This window comes from Anoplophora glabripennis, unplaced genomic scaffold, assembly GCF_000390285.2.
Source record: "Anoplophora glabripennis isolate ALB-LARVAE unplaced genomic scaffold, Agla_2.0 scaffold2, whole genome shotgun sequence".
NCBI classification, from domain to species: Eukaryota; Metazoa; Arthropoda; class Insecta; order Coleoptera; family Cerambycidae; genus Anoplophora; species Anoplophora glabripennis.
Window position 1 is genome coordinate 895,607 of NW_019416325.1, and position 18,656 is coordinate 914,262.

General features: G+C 32.2%; 1 protein-coding gene across 1 annotated transcript in view; it reads right to left on the minus strand.

Moving 5' to 3' along the window:
- The window catches only part of LOC108916991 (aspartyl/asparaginyl beta-hydroxylase), a 38,298-nt gene extending 19,991 nt beyond the window's left edge, over positions 1 to 18,307 (minus strand). Inside the window, exon 1 of the mRNA XM_018723395.1 lies at positions 18,052 to 18,307. The gene's annotated coding sequence lies outside the window, so the exon portion shown is untranslated. The remainder of the gene's footprint in view (positions 1 to 18,051) is intronic.
- Positions 18,308 to 18,656: the final 349 nt, after the last annotated feature.

An 18,656-nucleotide genomic window follows, 5' to 3' on the forward strand; every position in this document is an offset into this window, starting at 1 on the left:
ATCCTATATAATTATAAATATTAACAGAACGTAGAGTAAAAAAAAATATTTCTTGCTTACGATATAAGTTCAACACTGTTTTCTTAAAAAAAAAACAACGCCGATAATTATTACTCCATGTTGTTTTGACCACATGCCCAATAAATCAAGTGCATTGTTTTCATCGTAATTTACCGAAATGTGTGATTCTATTTGATTTAGTAATCAGCACATTTAGATATACAAATGTCGTATATTTTTGTATTATTTTCTCGATTCACTCACCCGTAAAACGACGCACGGTTCCCCTAAACGATATGTGATGCATAATCGTAAATATTTCTCCGAATATGAGATAACTAATGTGTATTTATTACAAGGGAGGAATAACGAGGACCTTGTTATGAAAAATGTCGCAGAAAGTGGTGTTGCGCAAGTTGATACCGAAAAACGTAGACAGCGAAACGTTTAAGATCCCACATTTTCAACTAAAGCTTTCTTTAGGGAAACGACCTGTGGGCTTCTTTTTCCTCTTCTTTTATAAATGATTAGAAGATTGCAAATGATTAAGGGTTTCTTCGGCCGCTGGGGGGCGGACATCGCTGCAAAAAACGACCCACCTAAATACCGTGTGAATCCGATCGAATATTTAAATAATAATTCTCATGCGACATCCTCCGAAGTGTGGGAATATTATTATTTCGTATACGGAGCTGGTTATGTAATTAGGGGGTGGTCGGAATAGGGTGTAGAGTTAAGTGCAAGAGCAAAGAGAGGGGGCCAGTGCATGTTATATATACGCGAGCTGTGGCGCGCGCGTTATCAATTCTGATTCGCGAGTGGTACAAGCAGCGCCAGATCAATCGCGGGTCATGTCGGTGAAAAAGTTCTTCCAGTGGACTAGCCACAACTGCTTAAAAGTAAGTAAACGTTTATTTTTACCGCCGTTTGCAACATTTCAAGGTATACCATTTTTTCGCTAAGGTTTCGAAAGTTTTGAGTAGAGTATCATACGTATTTTCTTTTGGCAGGTGTTCAAAAGTTGGACGACGTCTATTCAGAACAGGCGATACAGGAAAAAAATTCGGAAGACGGCGTCTATGCTTTCGATGTCGACCTACGGCAGGGGGAGTATCTCAACGGAAATAACAGTGCTCGACTACGACTTAACCACGTTTGGATGCCAATACACCAACAACGAGGTTAACGAAAACAGAGTAAATGAGTGCATCGAAAAAAGAAAACTGAGCTTCTAGTTCCCCTTAGATATATTTTTTATATACTGTATTTTTGTACGTACCTACGTGTATTTTTAAGCTACTGTTGACTGTGATACTATTTATGAAAAAAAATAAATTTTACGTGCTATTATTAGTAGTTACTGGGTTTGTTTTTATAATTTTATAATACAATAAGGCTTGAATGAGCACATTGTTTCCTTTGCCTACTTTTCTTTAATAATTTACCATGTTAAATGCTAATCCTAATTTAAATGTACGTAACAATACTGTTTATAACGCAAGGGTTAAGTAATAATACAAATCTTACTATTATTTTTTAAATATTGATATAGCATTTCCGCTAAATAGTTCCTTAAATAATGAATACATAGTTGTAATTGTATGAATTTTTTTTTTGTGTTTTATAATCCGTACATTTTTTTTAATACTGAAAATATACTATAGCAAACAAATCAAATCTAATTGAGATGTCAACAAAGGGTATTTGCAGAATATAAAACTGTCTAGATAAACCTAAGAAAATAATGAGAGAAGTTTCTTTCTTGTTTAATTGTGGCTTAAGTCCATTGTTCAAATAGCCTTTACTTAGTACTATCACATATTTCGAAACTGAAAATTGTTATTCCATAATTTTTCTTAATGTCTTCGAGTCTTAAGTGATTAAAAAACTAGAAATTAAAATTATGGTACTTAGCTAATTGTTATTACAGCATTCCAGTAAATTAAAATAAAAAAATAGTTTCTTACATTTTACTGGAAATATAAGAAAAAAACAAATAAATTAATTTTAACTCTCTTTTCAATAATAATAATATATAATTCCGTTTTTTAATTTTTGAAAGGGGGGTAAATATTTCATATATACTTTTTATTGATGACACAATACTTGTGTATGTAAACTTTATTTCAATTGTAACAGCTGCGTAGCTGTTTAGATATATTTTAATCATTACATTTTTTATTACAACAAAAGAATTTCTAAAATGAATTGCATTTTACACCGATAACAGTCCATTTTATAAGTTATCAATAAAGTTATTTTCGCACACTTTAAGTGCTTAATATTTGAATAAACCGAAATATATAATAAAGAAATTATTTTTATTACAGCTAAATTATGTTATCGCAATACCTTAATAAAGTATTAAACATTTATAGTACTTGAAAATGAAACGACGTACTAATCTAAAAAATGCACTGACGCCATTTTTCGTTAAGTCACATCAGATTTTTACGGACCCTTTTAAAGCGGCTGTCGATATAACGCAATTAAAGTAACAAATTTTTGATATATTGAACGTAGCCTACAATACTCCTTTATTACATGTGAGTAATGTTTGGGCAAATTAACAACCCAGGGCCGTATTCTGTAAAATAAAACTGAGAAACGTCAATAAAGAGCACCTCCAATGTTTTGCTATATATTTTTTATTACTACAAACTATTTTCCAATACCTAAATCTAAATAAAAAGTTAGTGGCCTATATTTTTTTATTTAAAGGTAATTTTTTTGATTGTCTCACCAGTGTTAGTTGTGAAGATCTCCCGTTCAAATCTACGAAAATAATTCGGATCGGAATTTTTTTTAGAAAACCTAAAATATTTGCGTTTTGCGCCGCTAACAATTTTTGTAAACAATACTATTACTCAGGGGCAATGAACCCTGAACCGCATTATTCAATAAAGACTTAATTGAAAATTATTACACACTTCCCATATTTTAACGAATCTATTTTCATTTTGAGGAACGAATGTGGGCCTCAGGGTCCACAAGACGGTCCTGAAAAGGGGCATTAAGGATATAAGTCGGCCATTACGGTCACGTGCTGGTCTGAAAATCGGAAACAATAGACAGAAGATCAGCGTGTGCACGTCACGTGTCGCTGACGTCATAAACTCAAAATCTTCAGCCACTGCTTTTATAGTACACCACTTTGACATGCCGAAAAGGTATTAGCATTAGCATGATTCATAAAACTATCGATAATTTCCTGGAGAGTGCCGTCGATTTCTAATAATGTTGGCAGCATGGTCAGAAGGTCTTAAACCACTTGCGAGACCGACTTCAATCGGTTTCTGTTTCCATCGGACCACCTTAAATAATAAAAAAATCCAGCTGGGAAAAAATATTTGCTTCCCTTTCAAAAGGGGCTTCAATAATTCATATCAGCTCTTTTAGTATCATTCATACTGTTTCATTTGAGCTGTTCAAGAGATGATTTCTTGCCGAGTTATCGCCGTTTAAAACAAAAATGACCTTTCTGGCTTTGACAATTAATTACTCAGTAAATAACTTTAGGATTTAGGATTTTTTTCATCCTAATTTTTGTGACTAGTGCATGTTAGTACAATCGTTTTTGTTACAGAATTCACCGCCTGGGCTAATCCTCGCACAGGACATTTTAAAAAACGTGAGTAACTATTTATTTTTTTTTGCATGAAAGTCGGCTAATATTGCACAGTATTTTAAAAAGTTTTAGTTCTTTATTGGTTCTATACCCATTACATTTTCTTTATTCCAACTGCCGGAAAACAATTGTTGTCTAACACAACGATAAAATGCTACTATTTAGTATTAGTTCACCTCATAATGAATTTATTTGTCAATTAGATCCATATCTGCCTCATAAAAAACATATGTAAATTAAGAACACACACAGGTTCAACTGACAATTAAATTTACTTGACAGTTAGGGAAGAAAGTCAGTTCCGGTATTTAAGATTAAAGCATTTAATTGGTAGCGAGAAAACTATTGTTTTATTAATTATTTACCTTATAAAATATTTAAACTATTACGCGTGATATCATTGAACTCGTATACAGGGTTATCCAAAAGACCCGGTACGGTAGAAAAACTTTCAAAGAAAGCGTTTTGGGAAAAAATGTTTCAGACAAAAGTGTAAGGATTTTTCCCTGACAATCGGATGGCGACCTTAGATTTGACCTTGACTTTAACCTTCAAGGTCATTTGAAGGTCAAGTTAAGTTTTTTAAATGGGAACCCCTATTTTTTATTGCGGATTTGGAAAGAGAAGGAAATTTTACGTCTAAAAATGTTCTTCACCATGACTTTGACAATGACTTTCAAGGTCAAACGTGGGTCGACTTCCAAAAGTCCCGGTACAGTAGAACTTTCGAAGAATGCATTTTGGGAAAAAATGTTTCAGACAAAAGTGTAAGGATTTTTCCATGACAATCGGATGCCGACCTTAGATTTGACCTTGACTTTAACCTTCAAGGTTATTTGAAGGTCAAGTTAAGTTTTTTAAATGGGAACCCCTATTTTTTATTGCGGATTTGGAAAGAGAAGGAAATTTTACGTCTAAAAATGTTCTTCACCATGACTTTGACAATGACTTTCAAGGTCAAACGTGGGTCGACTTCCAAAAGTCCCGGTACAGCAGAACTTTCGAAGAATGCATTTTGGGAAAAAATGTTTCAGACAAAAGTGTAAGGATTTTTCCATGACGATCTGATGGCGACCTTGGATTTGACCTTGACTCTGACCTTCAGGGTCATTTGAAGGTCAAGTTAAGTTTTTTAAATGGGAACCCCTATTTTTTATTGCGGATTTGGAAAGAGCAAGTTCATTGTCAAAGTCATGATCAAGACCATATTTGGACGTAAAATTTCACTAAAATATTCTGAGCGGTTTCCGCAATAATTTTAAATTTGCATTTTTCTATTAAAACTTTAACACCCTGTAGATCGGAAACTAAGCGTTTTCGGAATATGGTATATTTAGGAAATATATCACAAATCGCTTGTACTATAACCTCCTGCAAGGAATGCATCGACTTACCAAACACCCTGTATGTATTAACATTTTCTAATAATTCCATTGGTGCCGAATCTGGTACGGCGCCTGTATATGATTCACATTTTTTGCGTAACCTTGCCTAACACTTCGCTTTCCACAAATATTTGGCTTTATTGTTTTCTCGCGACTTCGTTAGTTTCAGTAATCTGTTAAATTGGTTAACGGGTCCATTTGTTAAAAGTAAATAATCGCCGATAATTAACGATAATTCCATTTTCTAGGTTAACTTTAAAGATACGAAATTTCCTAACATCTTGTGCTTTAGGATGCGCATTACTGTCCTGGAGCATTGCCATACAATTTTTAAGGTGAACTCGCGAGTAAATGTCAGAAATTTTAATAGCGCTGGCGGGGGAAAGACAGATGTAACATATCGTCACCGTAAAATCCAAAATAAACAGAATTTGCAGTAATCGTCGTAAATTGAGTGATTTAACAGTAAAACGTGATAGAGTCAATGTAGTTCGAGGTTTGTATCAATGACGGGTAACGTCATAACGTCCCATTTTAACTGTTAAGTTGGTGATGCACATTAACACATGTACACAAATTGCATTATTTAATTTAAAGGTTATTGCATGCTTACAGGCACGTGTTTGTGAAATTTAGTGATCCAGTAGCAATAGCCCATAAACGAATAAAACAATAGAGTGTACCGCGAAACATAAATTCTTATTGCAGTTGTTTTTCTTTACCGATTTTTGTTATATTTACGTTAAGCGTCGTAAAAACCATTACTTTTTATCGGTAACAGTAAATAAATCTCGCAGATGCTCGAGAGATAATTTTTTACAAATACGAACTTCGTTGGACGGTGTTTGAGTGCAAAAGCGTAAATCCAGACGCATGACATTACAAATAAACATCTAGTGTCATGGTATTAAGGATCGCGCCTACGGACGTCACAGTGTTCAATGAATTCACTGAATAGAATAGGTTTTTGTTTTGCGTGTGCTATTTACATTTTCTGCCTGATTCATACAAACACAATTTCGATTAATAGTAGCTTAAGTCACACTTTCCTAGACGTCAAGTGTAGTTAAATTTACAATTTTTACACTATCCGCTGTTTTGTTTAAAATAGTGAATAAGCCATGGGGGTTTTGGTAAATTTATTCGACTAACGCAATGTTTATTTCGCCGAAAAAGAAAAATTCCTAGTAAGTTATAATTAACAAATTTAAAATCAGCCAGTAAGTTCTGAATATCCTATTTTTCCACGACATATGGCGTTGGTTCTATGACTTTTCGTATTTCTTCCATATCTTTTTTATTACTTATTAATTTTTTATTAGTAACACTTAAAATTAGAAATAAATGTACTTAAATCACTTTCAAATCAAATTATAAATTGAAAACTATTTTCAGTTTATACTAAATCAGTAGGTATAATAAAATTAGAAACAAAATGTAAACAAACCATTCTTTGGCAACATTATTACAAATGGTCCCAAATGGCCCCAGACCACTACTGGAATAGGCCAGCCCGAATTGCCGCATTCCTACGCGTATCCTAGCGACAACACTTTGGCAATGTTGCCCGGCGTACTTACGGATTTATTTTGTACACTTTTTTTTATCAATACCTGTTTTTTGCGTTACTGTATTTACTTAAATGTATGATGATAAAAATGTTTTAAAGAATCAACGAATATGTATGGAGTTTCATACGATATTCTGCAGCGGTGTCAGTTAGGTTATTTAATCGTAATTTCGTTAATTAGCTACTATTTTCATTTTTTTTTTGGTATTGAAATACTGCACAAAATATATTTCCAAATAAACAAAATTCGTAATGATATGTATTTTAAACAGCTTGTAATATAATTTTTTTAATATTTGAAGATGATGATACATTTATTTAATGTATTTTAGTACGTCGCGGAATGTAGGTACAGGATTTTTTTTTGTATTTTGACATCCACTTATAGGTTTAATAAAAGATAGAAAAAAAAATTAAATACAAATGTACGACTTTTCCTTTATTTCTTTTGACATCAAAATTTGCTGGCATAAAATATATGTTTAAAGCAAAAGAATCATTAAAAAAATTAAAATTCATCTTTATTGAAATAACAAACAACGATTTTTATAACTAACCTTTACAACAATGTAAGGAGAATACCTAAAGACGAAATAACATTAAAATACCTACAATTTTTATAAATTTTCAACACGCAAGTAATTGTGATGATACAGTTGAAAATATGCTTTAATTTACTATTTATTGCTTTAAAAACAAATTCAGAATTATCAAACATTTCGTCCTGTATTTTTTCATTCAATACTTGTAAATTTTGAGATCTTTAATAATATATGTCTAAAGGACTGAGATCGGGGCTGTTTTCTGGCCACCTAAGGTTTCTAGATAAGTGAAATTATGAAAAACACTTTTCACTTTATCTACGCATCAATATAATACTGATATTATAATTTTTTATGAACACTTAGATTCAATATGAATTGAATTGAAATAAAGTGTATTCGAATCATTTTTCAAACTGAAAATCCATCTGTCATTCTATCTGTCTTATGCCCTTTGTCATTTATCTTTATGTGGAAGCGAGCATCGTCGAGCCACTGCCTACAACGTACGTATTAAAAATGACACCCGGTATAACGTGTCGGAGTGGGAGATCCTACTTGGTAATAGGAGCGCACTCAACTATTTATTTGTTATCTAGAATCATTGTAATTTGGAATAAAAGTAAGTGCATACGCACTAGGAAGTAAACAAAATGTATTTTAATACACGTATTGTGCGTAAATTAATTTAAAAATCGATAGCGATTACGACCCGATTACGTCAAAGACATTCCTCCAATTGTACGTGATATATTTTCCAAATCATTAATAATTTCACTATACTTCGGCACTTGATGTAAGCAAGCGGTTTTTCATGACCTTTTAATGACTACATGACTATAATTTTCTTACTTTAAAACATAATAGTTATTCTTTGAATATTTAATTTGTTTTAGTATCAGTATGCTTCAAGCGACAAGTCAAAACCTAATAAAATAATTAACAACTGCAATTAAGGTAGCTAAATGGTTCCAACATTATTTTTCTCACAATCAGTGTTCGATCCTTGACTGAACAGATTTTTTAGATTACACATACCGTAATATGTATAAAATCATTGACATATGTAAATGAAGTTAATGGAATGTAATCGGCACATGGCTTCTTGTTGGTATAATTCCAAATCACAATATCCTTCTGCAATACCGAAAATCTTACACAAAAAAAACCGCAAGGTTTTCTCTATATCAGAAAACGTCGCGACAAGTATTAAACAAACAAACTTTCTTTTTATTTCTTCGAATAGCGTTGACGTTCTTTCTTTCTTATTTGGGAAGACCTATACGTTAATTTCTGCCAACATGTATTGTCTCCCATTCTTTGATAACGCGTAGTTTGTTGACTATATGCAAACACTGAGTAAATTCTTCGATACAATTAACAAATCGAAATTTGCGGGCAGTCAATAAAACGATTTTACGCACCTTACAGACTGCGATCTACCGTAGTTTGGAGATCGATTTGCATTGGACTGCATTTTAAGCGGTAAACAGACGTAAAAGGAATAAAAAAAAGGTATGCTCCAGTCGAATTAAATCATAAAAAGTGATAACCAACCATTTTCAAAATTGCAAAAATGTTTAAAAAATTTAAAAAAATACCTATTTTATCTGAGTTTTTTACTTATATTTTGGAAGAATAATTGAAGAGGAAAAAAAGTTTTAGAATTGAATTTTGCACAATATTCTGTAAGTTAAAAATGTTTAAATGTATTACCGATGTTGCAAAATAGGAGTAATCGATGAAAAAAAGGAAAAATAATCAAGTTTTTTGGATAATTTTTTAAAAATACTTTAATTGCTCCGAAGGCATTATGGTTTTGGTAAAAAAACCTTTGGAGTATAATAAAACAACAGACCAAATTTCATTAAAATCGGTTCTATAGTTTTCGTAAAATAATTTTTTGAAAAAAATTTTCGAATTTTCAAAATGTTGCACAGCTTCAAATAAAGCATCTAGATACTTGAAATTTTTTTCACATAGAAAAGACCGTTCAGCCTTTCAAATGGTTTTTGAAAAATTGAAATCGGTTGCTTAGGACGGCCACAGAAAATTTTTAAAGTTAACGCTCTTTTTTTCTATTTTTAAACAATTAGATTATTTTGATTAAATTGTTGCTATAGGTATTTGTTAACAATTAACAGTATATAAAAATATTATCTTGAGAACAAAGAGGCGTAGGTAATTTCTCTTTTTATTTTTAAATTACCGTAAAAATAAGGTCTACCTAATGCAAAAAGAGCGAATTCCCGAGCGCTGTTTTGCACATTCTATTTTGTTAATTATAAAGGGCAACTTAATTTCAACTTTTTGAAATTTTTCTTTTTCGATACGTTTCTTTGGACCAATTAGAACCTATATCTACAATGTTAACTTCTAAAATTAACAATTAGTTGCAAAAAACGAACGAAATAAATTGGATTGACTGTCTTTTCCATAAGTTTCATCAGCATCCATCGCTTTTTGCAATAAAAATGCGCAATTTTTGAAAACTGATATTTCCGCGTTCAACCTTTATTTTACAATTAACAAATTGATTAAATGTGACTTTAGATACCTTAAATTGTAGGTAATTTAATTGCCTACAACACAAAACGACTAATTTTCCGATAGGTTGTTTAGATTTCCGTGGGCAGTAAAAAAAGTGAAAAAAAACACGTCTGATAGAAACACAGTCATAGAAATAACCAAATAATTACGATTCGAGCGAAGCCGGGCAATGACTTATCGCATTTAGCTCTCTTCCCGCGAACAATAAGGATATTATTGGCGGTGAAATTGGATTGGAATCCCGGGTTTGAAACATTGAAAATCGATCAATCATATTTGCGGTAGGTACTAGGGTTCCGTTCAATAATCTAATAGAAAGAGAGTACTTCATCAATGGCAATGTCTTTTCTATTGATAAATCGGCCCAGGATGATTGGTTAAGTTTTAACGAGTTAGTTTTACAATCACATCCGCATTGTAACCCGAGCAAAATAATTATAATATCAGTGGAGGAAGTGAAATAATCGATTTATTATTTATGAACGTATGAAGTTAAGGGGCGGTTTGTTAGTAGGGCTACATCGGAAAACTTAGGGACGACACATACGGGGTGGTCTTAAAATGTCTCCTTATATTAAGACTAGCACAAATAAGGGCACCTTTTATTTCCAATTGAAGAATTCCAACAACCGAGATTTATTGCCCAGTCGCCCAGTGCGGCTGTGTTATACACCGTTTGTGTTTTAAGTTTTATGTACTGTTCTGTATAAATATACAGATAGATGCACCTGTTTAAGAAAGTACATTTCGTTTATATACATATATTTTTTAGTTGATAAAATTATTTTGTAATTAATATTTTCATAAAGACGTAATCTGTGATGCTTCTAATTAAATTTAATTTGCGTTCAGTTTATATCCGAATTACTTGCGCTCCATAACTCATAAAAGTAAATTTCACGTCATAAATTCTTCTCTATTTTTCTTCATCCATCACTCTGATTGGTATTCTGCTCTGTTCCCCTTTCGAATATTCTGTTTGTGCCATAAAGTATACAGGGTGTCTTACGGTGACGGCCCATTAGAATTATTTCAGAGACTACTTCGATTTGAATTTTGAAAATTTGAAGAAATTACATGATTTTAGGTGATTACACAAAAAATAGTAGATAACTTAAAAACTAGAAGAGATAGGTATAGGGAACCCTGATACCGTTCGAAAGAGAATAAAATTGTGTATCAGAATATAGAAAAACATACAGGGTGTTCCTTTAAAAAAAAAACGACTTATGAAGGTTTGAAGTTAACTAAACTCGGCATTAAATTTCTAGCACCCTGTATGCAATTAAGCCACTTTTAAAGTATGGATGGGAAGCTTAGGGGTCCAGCTAACCCCCCTATAAATATTGTTGCTTTATCTTTCTTACTATAAAATACACATGGTTTGAAGCTTAGTCGCTGTTTCTTTCCATTTTTTTGAAACAAATTAAATATCTCGAAAACGGTTAATTTTAGGAATAGGGAAACTTCATAAAAGTCCACCTAAAATAACACGTAGAATCCAAAATTGCAATAATATATAGGGTGTTCCATTTGAAATAAGCAAGTTGAAGGCGACTTCCGGTATAACCGGAAGTGGTACGTGGACGCCATTGTTTTAGTTGAGAAGGGCATGCCCGGTATCCCAAATTCCCTGTATCTTTAATATTATTTGCTCTCGTCAGCAATTTGGATTTCCTCAGGTTCGTTTACTCTACGAACTTGTGGACCGATAATTGATTAAAAAAAATCCTGTTTGCCAATTTCATCGGGCTTATGCAAACGAGAGCTGACGCAAAGTAATCGAAATTAAAATATATCCAAAGTAAACAGAATAAGGAAGTTGTATAATTGACTTTGAAGAGCGTAGGCGCGTGCCTATCGGTCAACTGTTCCCCAGGGCTCGCCCAGCATCCCAGTCATTGTCGCGGCGTGGTCAAGCACAACAATAGGCACTTAAACAGACCGATGTCGAAAATAATGGCGATGGCGGTACAGTCGCGCTACTAGGAACTCTTCCGCACGTCCTGGTTTGACCAAGCGGGCACACAAATGGAAAAGTGGGCTGATCTGCCGATCAAGAGACTCCAGAAATAGTTACGGACTGGGATTTAGCGCGTCAAAGTGCAAACAGATAGCCCAGTGGGGTCTCTAAGCCAGTCCAATTTTTTTATTTTGTGCGCCGAAGTCATAAATTTTGATCACTTGATCCTGGAAATGCTAGAGTATTTTTACAAAGCCTTCGAGACGCTGGACCTTGTTGACAGCTAAAATAAAATTTTATGGGTTTATTTTTTCTAATAATCTTTAAGTAATTTAAGGAAATTTATCGCATTGTCTCTCGTAAGTTCGGTGGTGCTCCAAGGTCCGGTTTCAGGTCCTATTCTTTTCTTCATTTATACTATTGTCTGCAATTGAATTTTTTTCCCAGTGTTGTTGAAGGTGCTGTTTAGATAAAATTTATGCAAAATCGACAAGGAAAAGTTTTGAATGCAGTGTGTAGATTTGTTTTCAGTATGAAAAAATACGATTAAGAGGGTTCTATAGCAAATAGGCAACCAGCAATATATTTTTATGGATTTTATTACACAGTTTGTCTAAATATGAATAAATGCACAAATAACATACTTTTCTCCATCGTAACGCAGATTTTCTATAAAATGGAGGTAGTTCGAAACTCAAATAACTTTTTGTTGTAAAGAAATTTGTAATTTGCCGCTTTTGGACAAGCGGCATTGTAAATTACAAATTTGAGTTTCAAACTAAGTCCGTTTTATAGAAAATCCGCGTTAAAATAGGGAAAGTCTGTTATTTATGCATTCATTCATATACAATTTAGGGTGGCTCAAAAAAAAACGAATATTTTTTTTTCGTGTCTCTTGCGAAAATATGTTAAATTATCATATTTTAAGAGCCCCCTCAAAGAATCAGCTCAAAAAAATTTTTTTAGAGGTCGCTCAAAATTTTTAAAAATTTTCAAAATCGTCAAAAATTGAATTTTTTTTATTTAATTTTTTTTTCTCGTTATTTCATCATTTTCTAGATTGAAAAAAATCTCGATTCTGGAAATTTTAAATCGATATTTTAATTTCTAAAGGTCACTCATAATTATTTTAACTTTAAAAATAGTGTAAGTACCTAAAATGTTTTCGAGTGACCACTAAAAATATATATCAACGAACTAATAATTTTTTTTATTGAATTTGATGAACAAAAGAATAGAAATAAATCACACCTAAAAAATTTCTCAACGTAAAATTTTCTACCGCACTGTGAGTATCAAATATTTATAATTTTTTAATTTTTAAAAATTTTAAAATAAAAACCCGAAAAAAAATTAAAAAAAAATCAATTTTTGAGGATTTTGGAAATTTTTAAAAATCTTGAGCGACCTCTAAAAAATTTTTTTTTGAGCTGATTTTTTGAGGGGGCTCTTAAAACATGATAAGCTAACATACTTTCACAAGAGACACGAAAACAAAAATATTCGTTTTTTTGGGCCACATTGTATACATATAGACAAACTGTGTAATAAAATCTATAAAAATGTATTGCTGGTTGTCTACTGGCAATAAAGCCCTCTTAAGTTACTCAAAAATGTAATTGGCTCGGTTGGTTTAAGATTAATAATTTGTATAAATGTAATCTAATGCTGTACACATACAGAACAACCGAAATAACGTAGGATTTTATTTTTCGATGATTTCAAAATATTTTAATTTGGTTTCTTTAACTTTAACTTATTTAGTGCATACTTAAATGTACAATTATTTTTTGTAGTCTCCATGAGGTTAAATATCCATAGTCTAGACAAGTAATAAAATAATTTTAAATAAAGACTATTACTACACTAAACACAGAAATTAAGGGATATTAAAAAAATCCCAAAATTTTGGGTGATTTTCAGAGCTGTACTTGGAGGGAAATAGTCGTAGAGAGAATCAAAAAAAGGAAATTGACGCTTCAAGTGTCCAGTTTTCAGATCTGCAGTTTAAAATTTTTTAGCGTCAGCAGTTTTTGAGTAATTATAAGAAAATCAACGGAAAAAAAAAATTTTTGACGTTTGAGAAGCTGGTGTTGAGAAGTTAAAATACGAAAAAAATTATTTTTGATTTTTTTTTAAGTATCGAACGTATTTTGATGAAGAAAATATGGATTATTGCTAAAAAAACATTTTTAACTTAAAAAATGAATAAAAAGTGAAAAATTACTTATTACATTTATTTTCGGCAAAAACGACAAATTTAAACATTCCGGGCACTAAGAAAAAAAAATCGCAGCGTTTTGAAATTATCAGGGTTTCTTGAGGACACTGAGGTTGAAAAGTTACAGTCAATTTCCTTAGTTTATTCATTATTTGCAAAGTTATGCCAAGTTATTCGAATATCCCTAATTATGCAATTTTTTACCTTGTTTCTAACCAAAATTTTTTTTATCAAAAACCCATAATTACGACTTGTAGATAATAATTTGCAGTTTTCAAAACCCTGCTGGATTTTCTGTACGACCATTATTTCCGGAGTAATTGATAGCCAAAGTCAACAACGGAACCGCTTAAATTGAAGAGAATTAAATTATCTAAAAGAGCTTTATGATGAAATTCCAAAAAAAATTTTTGAAGTCCACAGGCCTTTTTTAAAAAAGCAAAAATTTACAATTTTTTTTCCGTTGATTTTTTTATGATTACCCAAAACTGCTGACGCTAAAAAATTTTAAACTGCAGATCTCAAATCTAGACACTTGAAGCTTCAATTTCCTTGTTTTTGATTCTCTCTACGATCATTTCCCTCCAAGTTACAGCTCTTTGAAAATCAGCCAAAATTTTGGGATTTTTTTTAATATACCTTAATTTCTGTGCCTAGTGTATTATTACTTGTAACAACATAATTTCTTCAACATATTACTAGTAGATATTAGTCGGTAATGGATAAAACAAAGTTCAGACTTATTAAACTCTTGGATATTTTAGCTGTTTGCAAATATGTACTGTAGGTCATAGCGCCAAACGTACTTGAAGTCATTTCTACCTATTACGCGAAGATGAGGCCGTAAGAAATTATTCGCACCACTATTACGAAACGACAAAATTCGGAATGACCATTCACCTTCCCCGTTTTCGATGTGTTATTTAATTTCTTTCAAAACGAGTGAAACGTTTCTGAAACCACAAAAGCCTTACACTTAAATTAAAACCCCACACTCCTGCACGTTTGCAACAATTAAACGGATTTCGCTGTGACACAGGGGTCGATTTTTTTGTCAGTTTACATTCTCCTTTGACGCGCTCTTGACAGTTGTACATATTATTGCTTCCATTAGCGTGCAGCATATTTTAATTATACTCTTAACCGTGTAAAATCATCTGGACGGTTTTAAAACCGCACAGTCGATATTTAAAAGGGTAGGTCCTAGATGAATGCGATCCAGTAACAATTAATAATTTATTTGTGTTCCGTACATGCCACGTTTAACGTTGGGTTCTTTGTCTTAATAAATCTTTTGCCGGGATGGGTATTTACAAAATCGAATCGTACCCTCCGTCGAATATTGTAAATTATTATAATCATAAACCAAGATAACGGGAGCACTGACTGTATTAAGAGGATAGCGCCGGTAAAATTAATATGAAACTGTCATTTCTGTATAGATGGCTTGATTTAACACGGACAACAATCGACTTCGGGCTTACGACCCGTGAAGGGGCCAGATGTTGCGAGATCCGTGTTTAGTTTTAGTTTACAAGGGATGGCGTATTGCGTAAAATTGACCACTGTCCATTCTGCTGTGCCACTTACGATCTCTACGGTCTATTAGTTTCCGGACCCACATTCGCCCCGTTAATAAAACTCACCAGTTAATCATCTATTGGTGGTACGTGCCTTCTAAATTTATGCTACGTTTTCATTGGGGGGTGGTAAATCTACAGAAAAAAGTATTCAAAATAGGTACAAGCGCAGCGATGAACGACACTTTCATAAATTACTGATGGTGTTTTTGAAGTTGTTGTTTTAAGAGTTTTGAATGGGACGTACATTTCTAGACCAGGGCGGATCTGTCGAAATATCCCAGTTCTTCGATGTGAGAGGGGTCCAGCAAATTTTTGGTGGAAAACCTTCAGTACAACTCACATAATAAAAGTGTAGATCCCTAGATCTGGGCGAGGTGCGGAACATTTTCAAAATTGCAAAAATGTTTGAAAAATTTTAAAAAATACCTATTTTATCTGATTTTTTTACTCATATCTTGGAACCTATGCATTTTGGAAGAACATTGAAGAGGAAAAACGTTTTAGAATTGAATTTTGCACAATATACGGTAAGTTAAAATTGTTTAAAACTTTAGAGTATAATAAAACAACACACCAAATTTCATTCAAATCGGTTCGATAGTTTTCGCAAAATAATTTTTTGAAGAAAATTTGTAAAAAAATTTTCGAAATTTCAAAATGTTGCACATCCTCAAATAAACCATCTAAATTATCTTGAGCGACCTCAAAAAAATTTTTTTTTGAGCTGATATTTTGAGGGGGCGCTTTTTTTGGGTCACCCTACTATGTATGTGTATTTTTAGCCACGAAAATTGAATAATTCCAAATATTTCGAATTTTCACCCCCAAGAACGGCAGTGACATTTTTAACATTAAGGCAAGAGACACGAAAAAAATAAAATTTGTTTTTTGTTGGGCCACCCTAATACATAGGTATTGTATTGTCGAAAGAGAGTTGCAGTAACCCAATTTGGAGAGGACATAGCTAATACAATGCGAAACATCGCTTTCATGTTAAAAATGTTGTCACCGCCGTTCTTGGTGGTGAAAATTGGAAATATTAGGAATTATTCAATTTTCGTGGCTGAAAATATACATACATAGTAGGGTGGCCCAAAAAAAACGAATATTTTTTAAGAGCCCCTCAAAAAATCAGCTCAAAAAAACATTTTTTTAGAGGTTGCTCAAGATTTCTAAAAATTTCCAAAATCGTCAAAAATTTAATTTTTTTTTAAATTTTTTTCTCGTTATTTTATCATTTACTAGGTTGAAAAAAATCTCGATTCTGAAAATTTCAAATCGATATTTTAATTTCTAAAGGTGACTCATAATTATTTTAACTTTCAAAGTAGTGTACCTAAAATGTTTTCGAGCGACCTCTAAAAATACATATCAACGAACTAATAATTGTTTTTATTGAATTTGATGAACAAAAGAATAGAAATAAATCACGAGACACTTAAATTTTATTAAAAAATTAAAAAATTATAAATATTTGATACCCACAGTGCGGTAGTAAATTTTGCCTCGAGAATTTTTTTAAGTGGCTCGTGATTTATTTCTATTCTTTTGTCCATCAAATTTAATAAAAAAATTTATTAGTTCGTTGATATTTATTTTTAGAGGTCGCTCGAAAACATTTTAGGTAAGTACACTACTTTGAAAGTTAAAATAATTATGAGTGACCTTCAGAAATTAAAATATCAATTTGAAATTTTCAGAATCGAGATTTTTTTCAACTTGGAAAATGATAAAATAACGAGAAAAAAAAGGAAAAAAAAATTAAATTTTTGACGATTTTAGAAATTTTTAAATATCTAGAGCGACCTCTAAAAACATTTTTTTTTGAGCTGATTTTTTGAGGGGGCTCTTAAAAAATGATAAAACTAACATATTTTCACAAGAGACCGAAAAAATGTATTCGTTTTTTTGGACCACCCTAATCTAGATACTTGAAAATTTTTTCACATAGAAAAGACCGCTCTACCTTTCAAATGGTTTTTGAAAAATTGAAATCGGTTGATTAGGGCGGCCACAGTAAATTTTTGAAGTTAACAGTCTTTTTTTTATTTTTAAACAATTTTGAAAATGTTCTGGACCTCGCCCAGATCTAGGGATCTACACTTTTATTATGCGAGTTGTACTGAAGGCAATACAGAAAAAATTTGCTTGCCCCCTCTCACATCCACCTCAAAACAGATCCGCCCTGGTCTATTAGCATTATTTATATTAATGCATATTAAGAAAGCAGAACATACATATGCAATGCGTTCAAATAATTTTTATGACTAAGCCCAGTATACATGCAAATTCGTGCAGTTTTACAACTATGCATTTTAAAATTTTGTTTACATACTTCTAAAATAGCAGGGCCCTCTATTAACAAAACTTTGTACTACTGGGGCTGGAGAACAATATTGCAAAAACAAATATTCGCGTATCAACAAGTGGGTGTATTTTCCATGTTTGTCTAATGTTTAATTGCATATTTTAATAATTAATTAACGCTCAAAATTAAATTAAAAAAGGCATAGTAATGGTTTCTGAATCCATTAATTTGACAGTCTTCTAGGTACCGGTATACCGGTGTCTGGTAAACAATATTTAAACATTTCCTGAATTCTACTCACCCTTAAGTCGAAATAATTAAGGTCTCTGTTTAAATAGCACCAACTGCAGAGTAATAAATGAAAAATATGCTTCTGGGAATGTAAGGGTTATGTATTTTTTAAATCCGCAATTCTTGGAACCCAAAAAATTGGTTCGCTCGTTTAAATTTGGTAGTTACTGCTCTATATTCGGAACTCCTATCATAAACAACGGAGATAAGGCAAAAACAAACACGACCGGATAAAATTATTTATCCACAACTGAGATTCACTGACATTTGACATCAACACTAGACGTAGACGTAGCATGCAGATTTCTAGAGGAGTTTAGATCCACTGCCTACTATTGGTACAATTCTGTCCGATTCGTAATCAGTGTAGTAGATTTCTGCAACTTACCAGTGAGGTTACTTAAAAGATGGATAGATGGCGCCGCAGTGTATGAAGCCGTGAAGATGGGTACAATATCGTGAACTCGGTTATCTTTGCAGAAATTAGGACGTTTGTAAAGATTTGATATAACGTAAATACTGTCAATATTTTTTTTTTTTAATATAGTTATAGAAAGAAAGTGGTATGTATAACATAAAAAAAGACTTTTTTAAATTAAACACTTCCAATTTAAG